Raw genomic sequence first — 22,500 nt, 5'->3', positions numbered from 1 at the left:
GGGAGGGAGGGGTAGGGGAGTGGAGTGTGGGGAGAGAAGAAGGAGGAGAAGGAGGGAGGGGAAGGAAGGGAGGGAGAGAGAGGAGATGGAAGGAGGGAAAAAGAGTGAAAAGAGGGAAGGAGGGAGAGGGGAGGGGAGAGGAGGACGAAAGGAAGGAAGGAGAGAGGTAGAGAGAGAAGACATGAAGAAGAGGAAGGAAAGAAAAGAAACGAGGAAGGGAGAAAAGGAAGGAAGGAGGGAAGGAGAGAAGGTCACAAAATGCGGACATACAGTGTTGCCATAACAGTAAATCTGGGTAGATTACCTTTGACTGTTTTTTTTTTTTTTTTTTTTTTTTTTTTTTTTTTTTACTTAATCGAAACAATGGCTAAAACTTGAGAAATCAAAACGCAAAAAATATAACACGTCCTAATAAATAGGACAAAATGAAGAGAGATAAGATTAAAAAAAAAAAAAACTCATCCTTTCTTCCTTGTTATCTATCTATCTCTTTTTTTTATCTCTTTATCTATCTATCCATTTATCCTTATCTATTTATTCATCCTTGTTATCTATATTTTTATCTCTTTGTCTATCTATCTATTTATCCTTGTTATCTATCTATTTATCTATTTCTTCATCTCTTTATTTATCTCTATCTATCTATCTATTTATCTTTATCTATTTATTTATCCTTGTTATCTATTTATCTATCTATCTTCTTTTTCTCTCAAGCGTGGCGGGAAAACGGGACAGAAAGGACAGGAAATCATTATCCATTATTTTCCCTTTCACTCTTTCTCTTCCTTCCCCCCAATAATTATTCTGCCGTTTTTATCCCTGCCGTTATTAACTGTCTTCCCGGTGATCTCTCTTTTTTTTTGTTCTCTTTCTTCCTTTCTCTTTTTTCTCTCTTCTTTTTTTTTTTTTTTTTTTTTTTTTTTTTTGCTTGGCTGCTTGTTTATTTATTTTTTTCTTTTTTCCTTTCTTTCTCTTTTCTTTTGTATATGTTTTGAACTTTGTCTTTTTCTTCCCCCTCCTCTCTCTGTCTCTCTCTGTCTCTCTCTCTCTCTCTCTCTCTCTCTCTCTCTCTCTCTCTCTCTCTCTCTCTCTCTCTCTCTCTCTCTCTCTCTCTCATTGCGTCCAATTCTCCTTTATCAGTCCTCCCTTCGCCTCTTAGATGTGTCAAAATATCTGTCGCGTTGGGCTGATAAGTTTGCGAAATTATCTATCAGTTGGATTCCAGATATTTAAGTTTTTGGTATGTGTTCACGCGTGGATGGTTTCGTCGGCTACGTACACACATTCGCGCACACATACGGAAAATGCGTACACACGTTCACATACACACACAAACACATACATTTATATATACATTAGCACATTCATACACACGCATGCATACACTCACGCACACGCTTACACACACACACGCAAACACACACCCACACACTTCTCCCTCTCTCCCTTCCCCCATAAATAATAATCCCATACAAACACGAAATCATACTAGCATATGCGTGACTCTTCTTTCTCTTGCCGTTGTATTCTACGAAAGGTCAAAGGTCAGGGGTCACGCAGGTCAAAGCACGACCGACATGCAACTACTCTAGTTCTTGGTAATCATGGGTGTCAGATGAGGAAATTTATCTGTGCATGGATGAGATATGATTTTTTTTATTTCAATATAATTAAATATGATTTAATATAATTAAATATAATATATTTCTCTCTCTCTGTCTCTGTCTCGTCTCTCTCTCTCTCTCTCTCTCTCTCTCTCTCTCTCTCTCTCTCTCTCTCTCTCTCTCTCTTATTTCTTTTTGTTTCATTTATCTATTTATTTATTTTGCTGTTAGTTTCATTCCCTTAGGTTAGTTAAAAAAAAAAAATCTTGAAGAAGCGAGGAATACAGATAATATACGAAACATGGATTATTCTCCAAAGTTATTCATTTAAGAAATACCCAATCGTGCAGACCTAATAAAAACAAATAAACAAACAATTTAAACTAAAGAAACGAAGAAAACAAAAGAAAAAAGAAAAGAAAAATAGAAAAAGACCCAATTCCAACAAAAAAAGGAAAAAAAGACAAAAATTGCAATTTCGAAAATTCCTTTTTTTTTTCTCTCTCTCTCTCTCGTATTGCAAGATCCGAGACTGCAATCACGTAGCAAGTCAGAATGCAGCCGTCGGATCGTGTCCAAGAAAGCTGCCAAGGATGCAGATAAAGCATGGAGGCAGGGAGAGGGGAAGGGAGGCAGGGTAAGGGAGGCAAGGTGCAGGGAGAAAGGGGAAATAAGAGAAGAGAGAGAGAGAAGGTAAAAGGGTAAGGAAGACAATTAAGAGGAAGCAAAACGGGGTACAGAGAGAAAGGGGAAGCAAGAGGAGAGAGAGAGAGAGAGAGAGAGAGAGAGAGAGAGAGAGAGAGAGAGAGAGAGAGAGAGAGAGAGAGAGAGAGAGAGAGAGAGAGAGAAGGTAAAAGGGCAAGGAAGAGGAAGCAGAAGGAAGGGCCGTGGGGCAAGGGAAGGGCAACAGGTGGCAGGGGCAAGAGAGCAATTAATTGTAGAGCTAAAGCGCGGAGGCAAGCGGCGGGGGGGCAGGGGGAGAGGGAGGGAGGGAGGGAGGGAGGGAGGGAGGGAGGGAGGGAGGGAGGGAGGGAGGGAGGGAGGGAGGGAGGGAGGGAGGGAGGGAGAGGGGAAGAAGGAGGGGAGTGGGAGGGAGGGAGGAGAGGGAGGGAGGGAGGTTGGAGACGGAGGGATGGGGGAGAGGGAGGGAGGGAGGGAGGGAGGGTACAAGCAGGGGAGATGGATGCCGGAGTGAAAGTTTCTCCCACACAGGGACTCGCGACTCAGCAAACGGCCATGTGTTTGTTGTTCACAGGGAGGAGGAGACCTTGTGTGTGTGGGGGGTGGGGGGAGTGGATGAGAGAGAGAGAGAGAGAGAGAGAGAGAGAGAGAGAGAGAGAGAGAGAGAGCGAGAAGCATAGAAAAAGACAGAAACAGCCAGACAGACACAGACACAACAAACCCCCAACAAAGACACAAACAACGAAAGAGAAGAAAGAAGACACACAACCATCCAAGCAGACACACAAAAAAAGAGAGAGAAAGGGCCATTATGGAAAAGATCCTCACTCGCATAAATATCGAGACACACATACCCACCTCGACGCCAACCCACGCGCCCCATTAATAGCAAAATACCAGGTATGAAGGGAATGTTTTGGGACGTGGAATACCAGCATACCAAAAAAGAAAAAAAAAAGAAGAAAAAATCTACAGAGACGTGGAATACCAGCATACAAAAGAAAGAAAGAAAGAAAGAAAAGTAAGAAAGGAAGAAAGGAAGAAAGAATGAAAAATCTACAGAGACGTGGAATACCAGCATACCAAAAAAGAAAAAGAAAAAGAAAGAAAGAAAGAAAGAAAGAAAGATCTATAGAGACGTGGAATACCAGCATACCAAAAAGAAAAAGAAAAAGAAAGAAAGAAAGAAAGTAAGAAAAACTCTACAGAGACGTGGAATACCAGCAAACCAAAAAGGAAAAAGAAAGAAAGAAAGAAAGAAAGAAAAATCTATAGAGACGTGGAATACCAGCATACCAAAAAAAAAGAAAGAAAGAAAGAAAGAAAGAAAGATCTACAGAGACGTGGAATACCAGCATACCAAAAAGAAAAAGAAAGAAAGAAAGAAAGAAAGAAATAAAGAAAAATCTACAGAGACGTGGAATACCAGCATACAAAAAAAGAAAGAAACAAAGGAAGGAAGAAAGAAAAACGCTGCAGTGAAAGAAAGAAAGAAAGAAAGAAAGAAAGAAAAATAACTACAGGGAATTTAGATGCAGCGACGTTCTCGAGTATATATTTATTTTACGACAGTGACGAATATATTGTACGTGTGTGTGTGTGTGAGTGTTTGTGTGTGTGTGTGTATGCTTCTGTGTGTGTGTATGTCTGTATGTTTGTGTATGTGCGTGTGTGTGTGTGTGTGTGTCTATGTACACCCATTCATGTATATCTACAAAGAGAAGGAGACAGAGAAGACGTCGACAGAGAGAGAGAGAAAAAAAAACAAACAAAAAAAACAAAAAAACACGAAGACGAGGAAGCGGCCACCAGGAATTGTGTGGCTCATCCTGCCTCAACTTTCTCCGTCGTTGGCTCTCTCGGCTCTTCCAGGTAGCGCCGAAGGGAGGAGGGAAAGGGGAGGTAGAGGAGGTAAGGAGGAAAGGAAGGAGGAAGGGAAGGAGGAAGGGAAGGAGGAAGGGAAGGAGGAGGGGAAGGAGGAAGGGAAGGAGGAAGGGAAGGAGGAAGGGAAGGAGGAAGGGAAGGAGGTAAGGAGGAAGGGAAGGAGGAAGGGAAGGAGGTAAGGAAGGAGGAAGGGAAGGAGGAAGGGAAGGAGGAAGGGAAGGAGGAAGGCAGGGAGAAAGGGAAGGAGAAAGGGAAGGAGAAAGGGAAGGAGAAAGGGAAGGAGAAAGGGAAGGAGAAAGGGAAGGAGAAAGGGAAGGAGAAAGGGAAGGAGAAAGAGAAGGAGAAAGAGAAGGAGAAAGAGAAGGAGAAAGAGAAGGAGGAAGGAAGGAGGAAGGGAAGGAGGAAGGGAAGGAGGAAGGGAAGGAGGAAGGGAAGGAGGAAGGGAAGGAGGAAGGGAAGGAGGAAGGAAAGGAGGAAGGGAAGGAGGAAGGGAAGGAGGAAGGGAAGGAGGAAGGGAAGAGAAAGGGAAGGAGGAAAGGAAGGAGACGGAGATAAAGAGGGTGAGAATGGTATAAAGAGGGATGGATTTCTAAAGCAACGACGATGGGAAGAGAAAGAGAAAATTAATTCCGAAAACGAATGGAAATTACGTTTTGTTTGGACGGTCTGGCCCCTTCCCCCCCCCTCCCCCCTCCCCCCTCCCCCCTCCCCCCTCGGGAATCTATGACGTCTGCGCATCCCCTCCCTCCCTCCCTCCCCCTTCCTTCTCTCATTAAATCCTTCCCTCCTTCCTTCCTGCTCTCCTATTCTTTCCTCTTCTCTCCCACGCTTCTTTTTCTCCACTTCCTTCCTACATCCCATCTTCCTCTCTCCCTCCTTCTACCCTTCCCTCCTTCCTCTTTCTCTCCAATCACCTTCTTCGTCTACTCTCTCTCCCCCAAACTTATTCTCCCTTCTCCTCCTCTCTCTCCAATCACCCTATTCGTCTACCCTATTCATCTTATTCCCTCTTCTTCTCCTCTCTCTACAATCACCCTCTTCGTCTACCACCATCATCTTATTCCCTCTTCTTCTCCTCTCTCTCCTATTCCCCTCCTTCTTCCCCCTTCCTCCTCCCCTTTCGTGTCAAGTGGAGATGGATGCGTAGCCTTGACGCGGGGGAGGGTCCGCTGACACTGGCACTAAAGCGTGTCAAGTGTCAAGCGGTGGAGAACTGGAGGGAACGAAGGGGAGGTGGAAGAGAGAGGAGGTGGAGGTGGAGGAGGAGGAAGGGAAGAGGGAAGAAGGGGGAAGAGAGAGGGGAGTAGGTTGAGGTGGAAGGAAAGAGGGAGGAGGTGGAGGTGGAGAGGGAAGAGGAGGAAGGGGGAAGAGAAAGGGGAGGAGGTAGAGGTGGAAGAAGAGGTGGTAGAGGTGGAGGAGAAGTAGGAGGAGGAGGAAAAGGAAGAAGAGGAAGGAGAAGAGGAGAAAGAAGAGGAAGAGGAGAAAGAAGAGAGGAGAAGAGGAGCAGGAGGAGGTGGAGAAGAAAAAGAAGAAGAAGAAGAAGGAGAAGGAGGACGAGATGGAGAAATTCTCTCTTTCTCGCGACCTCTACAAGTTATTACCTCCTCTGCTGTCTTAACCTCACGGTGTTTGCTTTTGAGGGGATGTGATAATTAAATCCAAGGAAACGCAAGATTAAACAAACATACACAAACCCAGAACAAGGTATAAGAGAGAGAGAGGGAGAGCGAGAGAGAGAGAGAGAGAGAGAGAGAGAGAGAGAGTGAGAGTGAGAGTGAGAGTGAGAGAGAGAGAGAGAGAGAGAGAGAGAGAGAGAGAGTGATAGTGAGAGTGAGAGTGAGAATGAGAGTGAGAGTGACAGACAGACAGACAGGGAGAGAGAGTAAGAGTGAGAGAGGGAGAGAAAGAGAAAGAGAGAGAAAGAAAAAGAGAAAAAGAAAGAGACAGGAAGAGAGAACGAGCAAAAATCGAAAAGAAATAAACAAAGAACAGCAAACCCAAAGGACAAATGGCCCTAACCACAAAGAATCCAGATCCACAGACGAGCCAATGAATGGTCAAACCACTTGGACCAAAATAAAAAGAAAAACCGAAACATTACGAAGCACTTGTCTTTCTCCCCAAAGTGACATGTTTATCTCCGGGGACATATTACCTAAGGGTATGAAGAAAGGAGGAGGTAGGGAGAAGAAAGGAGGGAGGAAAGGAGGTGGGAGAGAGAGAGGGGGGAGAGAGGGGGGACAGGGGGAGGGAGGGAGGGAGGGAGGGAGGACAGGGGAGGTTGGAGAGAGGAAGGGAGAAAGGAGAAAGGGAGAAAATAAGCAGAGAGAGAGAGAGGTAGAAAAAGGAGAAAGGAGGGAAGAGCGATTATCGAAAAAAAGAGACGCAGAGACGAAAGGACAGAATGGGAGAGGGTGAACAGGGGTTGGGGGGTAAAGGGAGGGGGGGAGGGAGTGGGCTCGTAAAGATGTTCTGTTTGACTCATAAAGTTCCAGAATAAAAGGACTTTGATGTGACGCTCTCTCACAATGGAGGCGGGATTCCCTGATAGGCCTCGTTACATGTAGGGAGAAAGAGAGAGAGAGAGAGAGAGAGAGAGAGAGAGAGAGAGAGAGAGAGAGAGAGAGAGAGAGAGAGAGAGAGGGAGGGAGAGGGAGAGGGAGGGAGAGGGAGAGGGAGAGAGACAGACAGACAGAGAAGAGAAAAGTGAGAGGGAGACAAAGAGAGACAGAGAAAAGAGAGACAGAGAGAAACAGAGACGGAGAAAAGAGAGAGAAAGAGACAGAGACAGAGACAGAGAAATAGAGACAGAGACAGAGACAGAATAAAGAGAAAGAGAAAGATAGAAGCAATAAGACAAGACCCAGCACAGCCTCCGCCCATATCTGGTCAAGTGGGATATGCTGAGGTCAGCGGCCTGAGCAACATGTGGCTTGGGGTTTAGCAAGACGAGCCACAGAATCACTTACATCAAAAGGCCAATGGATTACGACTAATAAAATACTTTATGGGATTTCTTCTGGATATTAAAATCGGGTAAATATATATCGATATATTTAGGTATGCACATTTTAATGTTATATGTATTGTACATCTCAACGCAGGTAAAGATAGATAAAATACAATAAAATACAATAAGATACAATATTAGAAATCGTATCACGCACGCAAGCATAACTCGCTAGTCTACCTCCCCCTCCCCCCCTCCCCCCTCTACCCAATCCTACAGCCTTCGCCTCCTCCTTCTCCTCGTCGTCTTTTTCCTCCTTCATCTCTCCTTTTCCTTCTTCTAACCTTTTCCTTTCCCCTTTCCTCCTCCTCTCTTCTCCTCTTCCTCCTCCCTCCCTCCCTCTCCTCTCTCCTCTTCCTCCTCCCCTCCCTCCCTTCTTCTCCTCCTCCCTCTCTAATTCTTCCTCCTTCCTCCTCCCTCCCTTCTTCTCTTCCTCCTTCCCTCCCTTCTTCTCTTCCCCCTCCCTCCCTTCTTCTCCTCCTCCCTCTCTAATTCTTCCTTCCTTCCTCCTCCCCCCCTTCTTTTCCTCCCCCCTCCCTTCTTCTCCTCCCTACCTCCTTCCTTCTTCTCCTCCCTCCCTCCTCCTTCTCCCCCTCCTCCCTCCTTCTTTCTTCTCCTCCCTCCCTCCCTCTCTCCTCTCCCCCCCTCCCGGCGTGCCCCACCCTCCACCCAGGGTTCCCTCGCATCTCGCATCCCTCAGCCGCCAATTTCTAAATACCTACGCCTACACGGGTCACGACCTGTTCCCCCGCCAGCCTACCTGCCCACCACAAGCCAGATTCTAGCCGTGGGTGCGGGCGTGTGGGCGGGCGAAGGTGGGTGACCTCCTGTGGCTAAGGTTTCCTGTGGTATTACGTGGCGGCCGAGAAGAGGGATTTTGTATAATGGTTAGCTGTATTTTCTCTATTTATTTCTATTTATTTCTATCTATCTATTTATTTAGATTATGTAGGTGTAGATCAGTTATTGAGATTTGCTTTTAAATTTACGATACATACAACGGTTAAAGAAGAAATAATGTACTTAAGCGAACGCGATTATAAATAACACGACTTGTTTATACTGACTACATTAAGATAGGATCAGATCATGTTATTCGACTCCATAAACGGAAAACAATGGAATCGGAATCTCTAAGAAGCATAATTATAAGAGAGAATCGTTTTCTTTCGTCTTTGTGGTATTTATGTTATGTTACGGTATAATTCAGACTAAATCTTCGAGACTTTTATAGCCCCGCGAAGTGTAATTATGAAGAAAATGGGAAACGTTAAATTAGAAAATGGGAAACGAGAGAAAATGGATGATGGCGGGAAATATCATCTCATGATAGAATAAGATATTACATAAAGGAATTAAAACCCCACTGAAATCTTTCGCAAATGTTGTAAGTTTAATTAAGACGCTTGTTCGATCGAGTAATGGATGTTTAGGGTAATGAAAAACAATTGTGTAATTTCTTCCAGATTACACACCTGCCACGGAAAAAAGAGGAACAATTATTGCCAGAACCCACCGCGTCACCCTCACGCCAATGACCGCACCTTCAACTGGGGAGACGCGGAATCCGACGTGGCAACACTGCACGTACTTTTGGTAGAACGATTACGAGCTTATATCAAAGGTTGTCTTTTTTATTTTAAAGTATTATTGTATGTAAATGCGTCTGTTTAAAAAAATCCAAAAGTGTTACAACAACAATCTGTCTTTTTTTCGGAAGTTGACAATCCAGTTCGGAGTGTGACCCTAAACCTTTACGATTTGTGGTCTGGCAACACTGAACTGACCAAACGCAGGAGCAAAGACGAACAACTTTCAAAACACTTTTTTTTTTCTTTTCCCTTACTCGTGCAATAAAGCTATTCGGGTTTTGGTGGTTGTTTTATGTCGTGAAAATATTGTTGTAAGAAGAAACGAAGACATTCACGGCCGCAGAAGAAGGAAAAGAAAAGAAAAGACAAAATTTGCGAAGCCGTTGACAAGGCGCGCGAATGAGGTTGAAATACGAACGCACCAAAATTTCCAGCTGGACGAAATTCTCGGAAATTCGATGACGCTATTTGTACGTTCGGATTAATTATTGAACAGCTGCTATGTCAATTCCTAGAAGAGGTTGCGTAGGATTCAAATAAAGATTTTTTTCCTCCTCTCTCTCTCTCTCTCTCTCTCTCTCTCTCTCTCTCTCTCTCTCTCCTTTGCATTTAACTTTCAATCCGCGACGTGAGGATAACTGCAGAGGTGAGAGCGCGATCGAGGAATAGAAAGGAAAGAGAGGCTGTCATTATTTCTTATGGCGCCCATGGCTGCCACCTCCCAACATGGGGAGAGATCTGCTCGCGGCACATGTCTGCTCTGACGTCATTCGCGTCTCCTTCTCGCGTTTTCAAAGTCATTCGATCGCAATTACGTGAAGAAATGGCGTTATTTTCCGATGCTGTTCAATCGTATGCAGATAAGACCCGATCGCCGTACGGACAAAAATCGCCCGAAATCAAGCCAGGTGGCGACTCATGGCAACTCGTCCTCAGTCTCTGGAAATGCCGACTTGATGACGTCACACCTTGCCTCCCTCCCCCTCCTTACCCCCCCACCCCCTCCCCCCCAGGACAAGGAAAGCGAAAGGAGCGCTGAAGTAGATCAAGCGAGGGGGAGAGAGGGGGAGGGATAAGGAGGAGGAGAGGGATGAATGGAAGGCAGGAAGGACAGGTAGATTTCCTTTCACGAATTCAGTGTACTTAATTAGGAGTTCTTAGAGATTAGTGTTTACCAATCACACTCTTGTTAAGAGAGGTCATTGAGAAGAAGGGGGGGGGGGTCAGCATTAATGATTTTTTTTTATCATTATTATTTTTACCTTAACTTTGAAAACTATTAAAGTTTCGGAAAGATTCAGAAGTACGCGGTAAATAATCTGTGTCCGCATGTACAGTATATATATATATATATATATATATATATATATATATATATATATATATATATATATATATATAAATGTATATATATGTATATAAATACACATACTTGCATAAGTATATATATATAAGTACACATATATAGAGAGAAAGGATATGTATGCTTTCGTACATGTCTTTGTGCGTCGAACAAGTCCATGCAGAAGCAGTCCGCCAAATGCACAACAAACACATCCTCACCGCCCAAGCGACAGCCCCCGACGCCCCCGACGCCCCCGCCCGTGGATCCGGAACCCATCGGGCGCGTGCTCAAAGAACCCCCCCCCCCCCCACGACGGTAGTGCCATAAACACATCGTTCCCCCCCAACATAAAACGCCAGGCCGTGTCACCACCCTCCCTCCCTCCCGCCCGCCCCTGTCATCACCTCTATTCTACCTTGAAGTGACCCTGTAAATACGTCTTTCACTCGACGGGTAAAGAGCGGCGCCCGCAGGTAGAAATGGGAGCGGGTCGTTTGTTCTGGTCGTCGGGTGGGCAATGAGTGGGTATGTGGGTATGTGGGCTGGATGTTTGGACACCGGGGCGAGGACACAGGGGGGGAGGGGGGGCGGAGCGGTTTAAGGACATTCCCGCGCCTTGTTTTAGGGATAAGAGGTGTCTCCAGACATGACATGGGAGATCCTGTTTCATTAACCTTTTTTCCCCGAGGCCCGTAAGAGAAAAAAGGAGAGAGGAAAAGAAGTAGAGAAGAAAACAAGAGACTATCAGTAACGTGTTAAATCCGAGTCGCATTGTGGATAAACGTCCTTAATCAGGGTTGTCTGTAACAGCTCTGTAGCTCTATATTCTTAAATTGATATATTATATAAGAAAATAAATATATATCCATAACCTTTATCCATCACGCACCGATAACATACCGCTTAAAACGAACAAAAAAACAAAAAAACCGAAACGCAACCCTTTTTTAATCCGAGGTCTCCCGATTTCACTTTCGCCGTGTCGCAACCCTGGAGATCGTTATTAATCTTCCTCGTCTAATTACAGTGTCATTAACACCCCCGTGCCACCTCCCCCTCCCACCCCGTCCCCCACCCCCGCCTTTTTCCTTATCTTCGTCGAGCTTCAAGTCATTACCCGCGAAACTGCCGGAAACCATCACAAATTTCATCATTCGACAGGCCGCGTCATCACCATCGTCTTCCTATCCTTTAATGATTTATATATCTCTCTTCTGTCTTTCTTTCTTCTCTATATTCTTTCTCTTTCCCGTCTTTTTCTTTGCCTCATTCGTATTATTATCTAACTTTCTCTTAACTTTCGTACTATCTTTATTTCTTCTTATCCATTTTCCTTCCCCTTCTCTTTCTTCTCTTCCTCCACTCTACGTCCTATCGTCCTCTCATACCAGGTGGCGGGCAGGTACTCACTCCCCCCCCCCTCCCCCTGCCCCGACGCCCCCTGGTGGCCACCCTGTATGCCAGCTGATGCCCCAAATGCCCCGCGAAGAGGAAGAGAAGATAGTTAGGTTGTTTACTACAATCAAACGGCCCTTTGCTCGTTGGAGGGCGGATGGGCGGTCAAATCATGGGCTGGTTCGGCTATTTTCAGAGGAGAGTGAGATGCATGACAGCTGACGGACGAATTCTGTGTCACTTCACTTGTCAGTTGTGCATGGCAGGCCTGTTTGTCTGAGGCGAGTGTCCATAACAAATGTTTTCCCTCCTTTACGGTGGTGTAACGGCTGGCTCGTTATCTACCGACTCGTTGAAGTCTCCCGGGTGTCGAAACTTTCGAGATTTCACAATTATTCTGGAATATATTGCATCCATCATTTTTTTTCTTTCTCTCTTTTCTTATTCTCTCTCTCTCTCTCTTTTCTTATTCTCTCTCTCTCTCTCTCTCTCTCTCTCTCTCTCTCTCTCTCTCTCTCTCTCTCTCTCTCTCTCTCTCTCTCTTCTCTCCTTCTCTCCCTCCCTCCCTCTCTCTCTCCTTCTCCCTCTCTTTCAATCTCACTTTTTGCCTTCCACACCTACGACGTAACATGCAAGTGACACCTGCGACTCTAATCCATTACCTCATTCGCTACGTGACAGATACAATTTCGTGACCGGTTTAGTTTAGTGTGTGTGCGTGTGTAAGTGTGTGTGTGTGTGTGTGTGCAAGTCATCCATCTACTTATGGTACGTAACCTAGCTTCTCGCAACGTTCTTGACCTAACTTTATAATCGGGTCTCTGCTGATACTCATTTCAATTATAAAGATTAGATTAGTCTGTCTCATTGTATTCATCGCCGAAATAATCTTTTTGGAAGCCATTTTCCTTCCATGCTGTTACGAGAGTGACAACGTGTAAATTGCCTTTTCTTTTTCTTCTCTCTTCTTCGTTCTCTCTTTTTTTTCTGATAGAATTCCTTATTTTTAGTTGGCCTTGTGTGTCCCTCACCTGTCCCTTTACCCTTACCTCCTCTTTTGTGTTTTCCTCTTTCCTTTGTGTTTCCCTTTCTGCGGCAAAATACATCCTTTACTCTCTCCTCCTCCCTCCCTTCTTCCCTACCCTCCCTCCCTATGTCCCATCCGTCCCTTCCTTCCTTCTGAATTTGCGGTTACATTTCCCTGCCCTAATGTCCCCCCTCTCCCCCTCTTTTTCCCTCATTTCCCTCCCCCCGCTCTCCCTCATAACATAATTACAACCTGAGCCTCCACCAGCCGCATTGGCTGCCCCACCCCCTTCCCTGTCCTCTCCCCTACCCAATCTGCTTGCCTCCCCTCCCACCTGCTTACCTGCCTACCCACCGCCCCACCCCTACCCACCAATCTGCCTCCCTACCCACCCCTCTGCCACCCTACCCACCAATCTGCCACCCTTCCCACCCTTCTGTCTGCCCCTCTACCCACCCCTCTGCCTCCCTACCCACCCCCAACCCACCCCTCTGCCCCTCTACCCACCCCCAACCCACCCCTACCCACCCCTCTGCCCCTCTACCCACCCCCTACCCACCCCTCTGCACTCTCCATCACCTCGAGCTCCAGACGTTATGGCGATCAGCTCTCTGAGTCCATTATCCTCCCCAAGGTCAGGGCTTTGGCCAACGAAGGGGGAGGAGGAGGAGGAGGAGGAGGAGGAGGAGGAGGAGGAGGAAAAGAAGAAGAAGAAGAAGAAGAAGAAGAAGAAGAAGAAGAAGAAGAAGAAGAAGAAGAAGAAGAAGAAGAAGGAGGAGGAGGAGGAGGAAGAGAAGGAGGAGGAGGAGGTGGAAATGGAGGTGGTGACATAGGTGGAGGAAGAAGAATAAGAGAAAGAGGAAGAGGAGTAGAAGGAGGAGTAGATGGAGTTGGAGGAGTAGGAAGCGGAGGAAGAAGGAGAAGAACTAGGGAGAAACGAAAGAGTAGGAAGAGGGAGAAAGAAGGATAGAGACGAAGACAGAGAAGAAGAGGAAAGGGAGCGAAGGACAGCCCCTCAAAAGATCAGCGACCCGCGGGATTCCGAAGCAAATATAACCCCAAATATCCACAAAAAAAGAGAGAACAGAAAAGGAAAAAAAAGCGAAAGAAGAAGAAAAAGAAAAAAGAGAGAAAAGAAAGAAAAAAAAAGCGAAAGAAGAAGAAAAAGAAAAAAGAGAGAAAAGAAAGAAAAAAAGCGAAAGAAGAAGAAGAAAAAGAAGAAGAAGAAGCAAAAACCTTAAGAACCACCGCCTCCCCGCCTGGTCAACATCCCGAAGGTGACTCTGCATCTCGTTCCGATCGGCACCAGTTATCGTTATCATCGTCATTTTACATTTTCAGGAGTATAAACTGCGCCGTTTTTCTTCCCATTAGGCGCAGGAGGACACGCAAGAGCGAGCGGCGTCTGTCGGGGGGGCGTCGTGGGCGCAGCTGCCTCCAGACGGACGGGCGGGCGTGGGCGGGAGGGGAGTGAAGTGTGGGTAAGGGGGGGGGTCGGACTGTGGGTAAGGGGGCGTGGGTGGAGGTGGATTGTGGGCGGGGGCGGACTGTGGGCGGGGGGGCGGACTGTGGGTAAGGGGTGGGGCGTGGGCAAGGGGGTGGATCGTGAGCAAGGGGTGTGTGTGGGCTAAGGGGGAGTGTGGGTAAGGGGGTGGGGTGTGGGCAAGGAGGTTGTGTGGGCTAGCGGGGACTGTGGGCGGGGGTAGACCGTGGGCGGGCGGAGGAAATGTCTCAAGACGACCTTTCCAAAAGCTCTTGGAAACGAGACGTGCTTTCGTGGGCGGGTTTCGTGGGCGTCTTGGGTGTCGGGCGTGAGGGCGGGATCTGATCTCATCGGTCTTTCTTGGTCTTCCTCTCTTCCTCTCTTTCTTTCTTCCTCTCTCTTTCTGCCTTTCTATTCTGCTTCTTGCATTTTATTTCGTAATCATTTTTCCCTTCGTTATCATCATTCCATTTTCTCTCTCTCTCTTCTTCTTCTTCTTCTTCTCCTTTACCCTCTTATCCTCTCACTCTTCTACTTCTCTTCATTCCCTTCTTTTATCTCCTATTTATGCCCCATATTGCCTCTTATCTCCCCCCTCTTCTCCCTCTCTCCAAGATCAAAAGCTCGAGGCCGTGAGAGCGAGAACACACCTTGGTCTCCTTCCTGCCAGCCCCCTCCCCCCACCTCATACCCCTACTACCTTCCTTCCCCTCCCCCTCCCTTATACCCCTACTACCTTCCCTCCCCCTCCCCTCCCCCCACCTCCCCCATACTGCCTTCCACTCCCCCTCCCCCTCCCTCATACCCCTACTATCTTCCCTCCCCCTCCCTCATACCCCTCTACTACCCTCCCTCCCCTCATGCCCCTACTACCCTCCCCCCTCCCCCCTCATACCCCTACTACCTTCCCTCCCCCTCCCCCTCATACCCCTGCTACTACCCTCCCTCCCCCTCCTCCCTAACCCCTCCTCTACTTTTCTCTTCGCTCTACTATCCTCCCTCTTCCTCCTCCTCTCTTCTCTTCGTCTAAACCTCCCTCTCCCCTTCCTCCCTATCCCCACCCCTTCTCCTTCTAACCCCCTCCCCCCTCCTCCTCCTCCCTATCCTAACCCTTTCTACTTCTAACCAACCCTCCCTCCTCCTCTCCCTGTCCCCACCCCTTCTCCTTCTAACCAGCCACCCCACCTAATCCCCCATACCCTTCCCTCTCCTAACCCCGCTCCCCCCTCCACCCTCCCCAACCAACTCCCCTCTCCCCACACCCTTCCCTCCCTCTCCACCCTCCCCAACCAACTCCCCTCTCCCCCACCCTCCCGTCCCCCTCCCCCTCCCTACCCCTCCCTCTTCTACCAACACCCCCTCCCCTACAAAACCTCCCCAACCAACTCCCACTCCGCCACCCCACCCCACCCCACCCCCCAAAAAATACCCCGAGCACGAGCGTTGTTCATCTCGTTCAAGCGCCCCCGCTAAGTCGACGCTACGAGGGAGTGGGGGAGGGGGAGGGGGGGAGGGGGGGAGAGGGGTGTCGCGCGCTGAACAAAGGCGAGAGTGAAGAATATCCGTGATACATATGTCGAGGGAAGCCGCCCATTTCTTGCGACTTGCGACACGGTCCACGCCCGTTTCTCTCTCTCTTATTCTGTTTTATTCGTTGACTTGTTTTTTTTCTTCTATTCTGTTTTCTTTCTTCTTCTGCTTCTTGGTTTTGTTCTTTATCTTCGTTTTCTATTTTTGTGTTGTTTTTATTATTTTAACTCGGATTTATTTCTCTTTTTTATTATTTCTTTTTTTTTCTTTACCTCTAATTGTATTATTTTATCCCCCCCCTCTTCTTTTCTTCTTTTTGCGTTACTTTTATTCCCTCCACTTTTTCGTTTATTCCGGCATTTCTTATTTTTTTCCTTTTATTCTTTACCGTATTTTTTTGTCTTTTTATTTCCTTTTCATCTCCCTTTCTCTCCATTCTTTACTTCAACATGTATCTTCCTCATCTTCCTCCTTTGTTTTCTCGTATCAACTATTCATCTACTTCGTCTCCTTCCGTACGACACTTTTGGAAGAAGGGAGAGACAGAGAGAGAGAGACCAAAGGAGGGAAGTGGAGAGGAAATCTTTAACAAAAATAGGACGTTTCCTCGACCACTTTCACAGCTCTTCCATCTGCTCCTATTTGGCGAGGAAGTCATTGCTTCATTTGACATCCTTGGCTTGCGTTTAGGTTTTACTTATTGGGTGAAGTGTGTGAGTGTGGGTGTCTATTTGTGTGTGTGTGTGTGTTTGTGTGTGTGGGTGTATATTTGTGTGTGTGTGTGAGTATGGGTGTCTATTTGTGTGTGTGTGTGTTTGTGTGTGTGGGTGTATATTTGTGTGTGTGTGTGAGTATGGGTGTCTATTTGTGTGTGTGTGTGTTTGTGCGTGTATTTGTGTGTGGGTGTCTATGTATACGCGTGTGTGTGTGTGTGTGTGTGTGTGTCTATCTATTTATATGTGTGTGTATGTGTGTGTGTGTGTCTATCTATATATGTGTGTGTGTGTATGTGTGTGTGTCTATCTATTTATATATGTGTGTGTGTGTCCATCTGTCTATTTATATGTGTGTGTGTCAGTCTATCTATTTATATATATATGTGTGTGTGTGTGTGTACGTGTTTTTTTTCCCTTATGCCTCCTGTTAATACATCCTGTCTGTCTCTCTTCCTTTACCCATCACTTGCCTTTTCCTCCCCCCCCCCCCCCGATCCACCCATCCCCAAAAAGGCAGGTGACGTCATGCAACATCCGGTCCCCCCCCCCCCCCACCCCGCCATTTACCCCCGGGGGGATGTCCGTCTGTGCCGTGCGAGAGAGAGAGAGGGTCTTCGGGAGCGACCTCTTACTCATGCCTCTTCTCGCGCTGTTTTTCCTCTTTTTCCTCTTTGGGAGAAACCTCTTCGTGACGCCGGGCCTCTTGGAGAAGGTCACGTGATTGGTCTCTCTTTCTTCTCTTTTTTTTGTTGATTTGTTTTGTTTAAATATGATTTTTTTGTGTATTTAATTTTCGTTATTATTCTGTCGTGTTGGAGTAAGAATAGGTGATTCTTTTTCTCTTCCTCCCATCCTCTTCCTTTCTCTCTATCTCCCTCATTCACCTCCTCCCTCTCTCTCAGACACGTACACACCCACGCACACACCTACACACCCGCACTTACACAGAGGCGTGGAAGGAGACACGGGCCATGAGGCAGAAGAAAGTTCATGGCGGAACAGATGGAGCCAAATTTGTCCTTCTGAACTCTGGCACAACTGTATCTCCACAACGCGGGCGTACCTCACACGCCCACACCGTGACATATGGGCGTGGGCGTCGTGAATGAAGGAGGGATTCGAGCGACTGCCTCTTTCTAACGGGGAGAGATGTCTATTGGCGAATTTAATTATGCAATGGATTTATTAGGTTCTACGAAAGCTGATGCAATCGGGGCAGGTTAGGCGTGACTTTAAAAATGCTAAATCATTTTTTATTCTTTTTTATTTTCGTCTATAGGCTACATTCATTCTTTTCACGGGTATTAACCATATTTTACTATTTGTATTTGTTCGGATTATTACATATCTACCTTTCAATAGCGTAATGTAACTTTTTCTTTTATATATCCGATACCCATCACTAATCTTGGGGCCTCTTTATTTACGGTCGAGTTATATGTCTTTTTTCTCGCTTTCCCGCCTTTTTTTCCTTCACGAATCGTCACGCGCCATTTTGTCCGAAAAAAAAACATAAACACGTGAAACTCCGAACAAAAGACGGTCAAGTCGATGCTCTTCGATTCTCTCTTGACGTTGAATGAGAATGCAATCCCATCGCATCATAATCTAATGCCATTTGGGAAACTTTACGACCTGATGGATTACGCAGATTCGTCTACCGTTTATTGCTCTTAATAAGGGAATCGGGAACGTGAAATCGGTGGTCGTTCGTCACGGAATTGGCTTGTAGGCATTAAAGAAAAACAGATTTTAGAGACGATTTTTTGTTAGAGAGAGGGAGGGAGATAAAGAGAGAGAGAGAGAGAGAGAGAGAGAGAGAGAGAGAGAGAGAGAGAGAAAGAAAGAAAGAAAGAAAAAGAAGAAGAAAGAAAGAAAGAAAGAAAGAAAGAAAGAAAGAAAGAAAGAAAGAGAGAGAGAAAGAAAGAAAGAGAAGAGAAGAGAGAGATCGTGATTAGTTTTTGATAACCATGACGCAATAATGAAAAAAAAATATATATATATACATTTTTAATCCAGCAAAGGATAATCATTTTGATAATCCAATTCATTTTATCTCGCGCACATTAGCTTTAAAAGTCAACTAATTAAGAGAATAACATACACTCATATCATGAAACTGCCGATTCTAACTAATAACAGACATTACGTAACATTAATATCAACATCGTATAAAACATAATTAGGACTGTCGCGTGATATAAAAGGGGTCATTATAAATTAATTACACGTATTTGCGGTAAATAATGAACAGAAAACGGAAGTGAATTAGAAAACCAGGCAGTGCATAAAAAATAGGGCAGACTTTAATAAAGAATAAATTATCTAATAATATTCTACAGGATCGATAAATTATTCATTTGACATGTCTGCTATTTTGAAAGATTTAAAACTTCTTTAGGAAAATTCGACAGAAGAGGAAATACCACAAGAGCCAGAAATTACTGATGAAGCAAGATTAATTTCCGGAAACGTGAAACGGGGAAGAAAAAGAAACGCCGATAATAATAATAATAATAATGAAAATGATAATGATAATGATAATAATCATGATAATAATAGTAATGATATTAATGATAATAATAGTAATGATATTAATGATAATAATAATGATAATAATAATAATAATGATATCAATAATGATCATAATAGTAATAAAGATGATAACAATAATGATAATGATAATAATAAATGAAAATACAAGAGAAGGACTTGGAGCCCCTTCACCGGTGCCTCAGAGCCAGGCCGGGCGCGCGTGGGCAGTGCCAGCCAGGAGCGGGTGTCCCCGACGCCCACGCGGCCCTCTACCACAACACCGCCTCTACCCCCCCCCCAAAAAAAAAAAAAGCCTAAAAAAAAGCCTTTACCCCCCCCAAAAAAAAAAAAAAAAAAAAAGTAATAATTAAAAAAAAAAATAATAATGATTTAAACAGATAATAGGAATAAAAACTGAAAACAAATAAAAAATGGAAATAAAATCTCGTTTCAGAATCCCGGAGTCGTTCCCCAGACGAGCCACGCGCGCTGCCGCCCCGTCGGAGAGGTCGTGACGTCATCCCTCCCGAAGGCCCAAAGGTCATCGGAAATGCGAGGTCCCGACAGCCCGATGTGACGTCGATGTGGGCGCGGGCGGGCGGGAAGTTGCCACAATATGTGAAAGTGCGCAGCGTGGGCGGCGGCGAGGCTAAGGCGGCGGCGGCGGAGGAGGAGGAGGATGGGTGCGGGCGTCGCGTCGTGGGCGTGGGCGCTCTTGTGAGGGAGTGTGAGCTTGCAGGCATACGGACAGGCATGCATGTGTAGGCATTTTCATACTTGCAAAATCGGAAGCATAGACAATAATAAATACCTACATATATATATATATATATATATATATATATATATATATATATATATATATATATATATATATACAGACACATATATATGTAGAAAGGTATGAATGAGAATGAATATCCTTCGTCAGAAATGCATTCGAAACCGGTCAACTACATCTCTTGTATTGTGAAGATATTCATTCTCATTAATTCTTTTCTACATTTTTCAACATGAATACGTTTCATCTCTCTCTATCTCTCTCTCTCTCTCTCTCTCTCTCTGTCTCTCTCTCTCTCGCTCTCTCTCTCTCTCTCTCTCTCTCTCTCTCTCTCTCTCTCTCTCTCTCTCTATATATATATATATATATATATATATATATATATATATATATATATATATATATATATATAGTCATACAAGTATTCATATCCCCCTTCTACGGCGCAAACACCAACCCAGCGCCTACGACCACCGCGACGAAACGAGCGGCTGGATGACGAATAAAAAGTGAAATCAGAATTCTCACTCCTCCTTCGGACAGGTTTAAAAAAAAAGGGGGGGGGGGGGGATTTAATCGGTCTAATTCATCCGCATAGACCGATTTCCGAAGACAAATAAGGACAAGGCCCCCGTTACGAGAGGGAGGTCCTTGGGGGAACGCCTCAAGAAGTCCCCAAGACCCGTTTTCCTTCTTGAGATTCCTTCGGTGTTCTAGAAGGATATTTTGGAAGGGGGGGGGGAGGGCGGCGGGGTGGGTGGGGGGGTGTCCTGAGAGTGAGGTTGGGTAAGGGTTGTGTGTGGGGGGGGGGGGGAGGGGTGTTGTTTGTATAAAATTGATGTTTATTTTAATGTCCGTTCGTTAACATTGTTTTGTGAGTATCGAGGGAGTGATTAATATCTCTGAATATTTTTCTTCTTTTTTTTTATCCTCCTCCTCCTTCTCATTCTCCTTTTCTTTTTCTTTCTCCTTGTCATTTTCTTCTTCTTCTTTCTCCTCCTCCTCTTCTTCTTCTCCTCCAGCAAGTGTTCAGTAGCGGCCAATATAATGGTAGAAGCATTAGCATAAATCCCTCATAACTGAAAGTGTGTAAGCGGCTACATAATCTCCTTGCATGCATTCTTGGGCCCTTCTCTTTTGTACTCTCTGCCCTTTTCCTTCTTTCTCTTTCTATCTCTCTGTCTCTCTCTTTCTCTCGGTCTGTTTGTCTATGCATTTACTCATTCTTTCTCTCTCTCTCTCTCTTTCGGTCTGTTTGTCTATGCATTTACTCATTCTTTCCTTCTCTCTCTCTCGGCCTATTTCTCTATTTATTTACTCATCTATCTGTCTATCTGCCCGTCTTTATCTATGTATCTGCATCTATCTATTTATGCATCTATCTATCTACCTATCTATCTATCTCCCTATCTATCTATCTAGCACCACTTAAGGCTGTCGAACGTAGCACAGGAAGCCGCCCACTTAAGGCTACTCCCTACCCTTCACATTTAGGCAGAAAGGCCAGATCTGGTTTCCAATATATGGATATGTATTGTTTTTTTCCCATAAAGATAGGACTTGTAGTTTGTCATAATTTGTGGTTCTTATTTCTTAGAATGTTAGGTATTTTTTCGAAGTCTGGTTAAGGAGGATAGTAATGCATGGCAAACGTGTTGATAGGATGTGAATATATCCAGCAAATGGGCGTCTAGGATCTGTAAAAAGGTGTAGGACTGAATGCCCGTCCGTGTGGGCGTCAGCGGAGGCCAAACGGGACCCTTCTCTGCATATTTATAGACCGGCGACAACCCCGAGCATTTTTTTCTCTCTCAAAATCCTTTTAACTTAGAGGCAAATTGTGGCACACACGAAAGAATGATATAAAATGGTATCTAGATAAATCCCAACACCAAAACACATAGAAATCTACACGAGAAATGGCTACAGAATACCACATCTACAAGTAAAAGGTTAAAAGAGGCGCTCTGAGCGTGGGCGTGGGGCAAGGTTGGTGACTAGCGCCCCGGCAGTTGAGGCGAGCCGTGGGCGGCCCGCCGGCCTTGATATTTCTCATTCTACTTCCACCTCTTGTGTGCCGTCGGGTTCTTCTCTTCTCCTTCTTCGTCTTCGTCTTCTTCGTCGCCTTCTGCCTGCGCTCGGAATTTCTTAGAATCACTGGCACATTTAAAGGATATTGAAGACCCTTTGCAAATTTTCTTCATCGTCTCTCGTTTCTTCTTTCGGTTTATCTTTTGTTTTTTCCTCATTTCTTACTTTTGTCCTGAGGTTATGAGTGAGTCACTTAGTCTACGTTTCACTTAACAATGTCACGTTTTAAATTTCTCCGCAAAGTGATGTGATTACGAATGTTTACAGCAAAAGAATATTTAACATTGACATTAACGTTACTTTAACCCATACGAATTAAGGACAAATCTGAGCTCTTTAAAACGACCACCAAAAGGAACATTGAGAAACAAAATTACTTTAATAACTACAACAATTGCATAGACGAACAGGGACCGAAAGGGGGGGGGGAGGCGGACAAGTCACAAAACCGTCTGTCAATCATAGAGAAATATATATTTGGCCTCAAACCCGCCCATTACCCGAGCCAAGGAGCCTACAGAGGGCGTTTGCCTTCCCACGTCTTGGCTCCGTCTGCCTTATAAGTCCCAAACGAAGTGGGTCAACCTCAACTTTCCACAGACACAACCTCCTCCACGTCGAGAGTTCTCGTCTCTCGCTCCTCTCCTTCTCTCTCTCTCTTTTTCTCTCCTCCTCATGGCGAAAGGGAGATAGGAAAGGATTTATTTTGAGGAGGATAATTATGTTTTTTTTAGGGAGGATAATGGTTTGCTCTCGATTGGCGGTCTTTGTCGCTTGTTCGTTCTCGTGACCGCACAACTTTCGGTTTCGGGAGCGACTTGCGTGA

The 22,500-nt window shown here is 45.3% G+C and overlaps 1 protein-coding gene across 19 annotated transcripts in view; it reads right to left on the bottom strand.

Moving 5' to 3' along the window:
* dpy (fibrillin-like protein dumpy) overlaps positions 1 to 22,500 on the bottom strand; it is a 255,844-nt gene that overhangs the window by 232,897 nt on the left and 447 nt on the right. The gene's annotated exons all lie outside the window — the stretch shown is intronic.

This window comes from Penaeus vannamei, chromosome 17 (genome assembly GCF_042767895.1).
Source record: "Penaeus vannamei isolate JL-2024 chromosome 17, ASM4276789v1, whole genome shotgun sequence".
Classification (NCBI taxonomy): Eukaryota; Metazoa; Arthropoda; class Malacostraca; order Decapoda; family Penaeidae; genus Penaeus; species Penaeus vannamei.
Note: the sequence above shows the minus strand (reverse complement) of the source record. Positions and strands in the feature narration are given on the sequence as shown.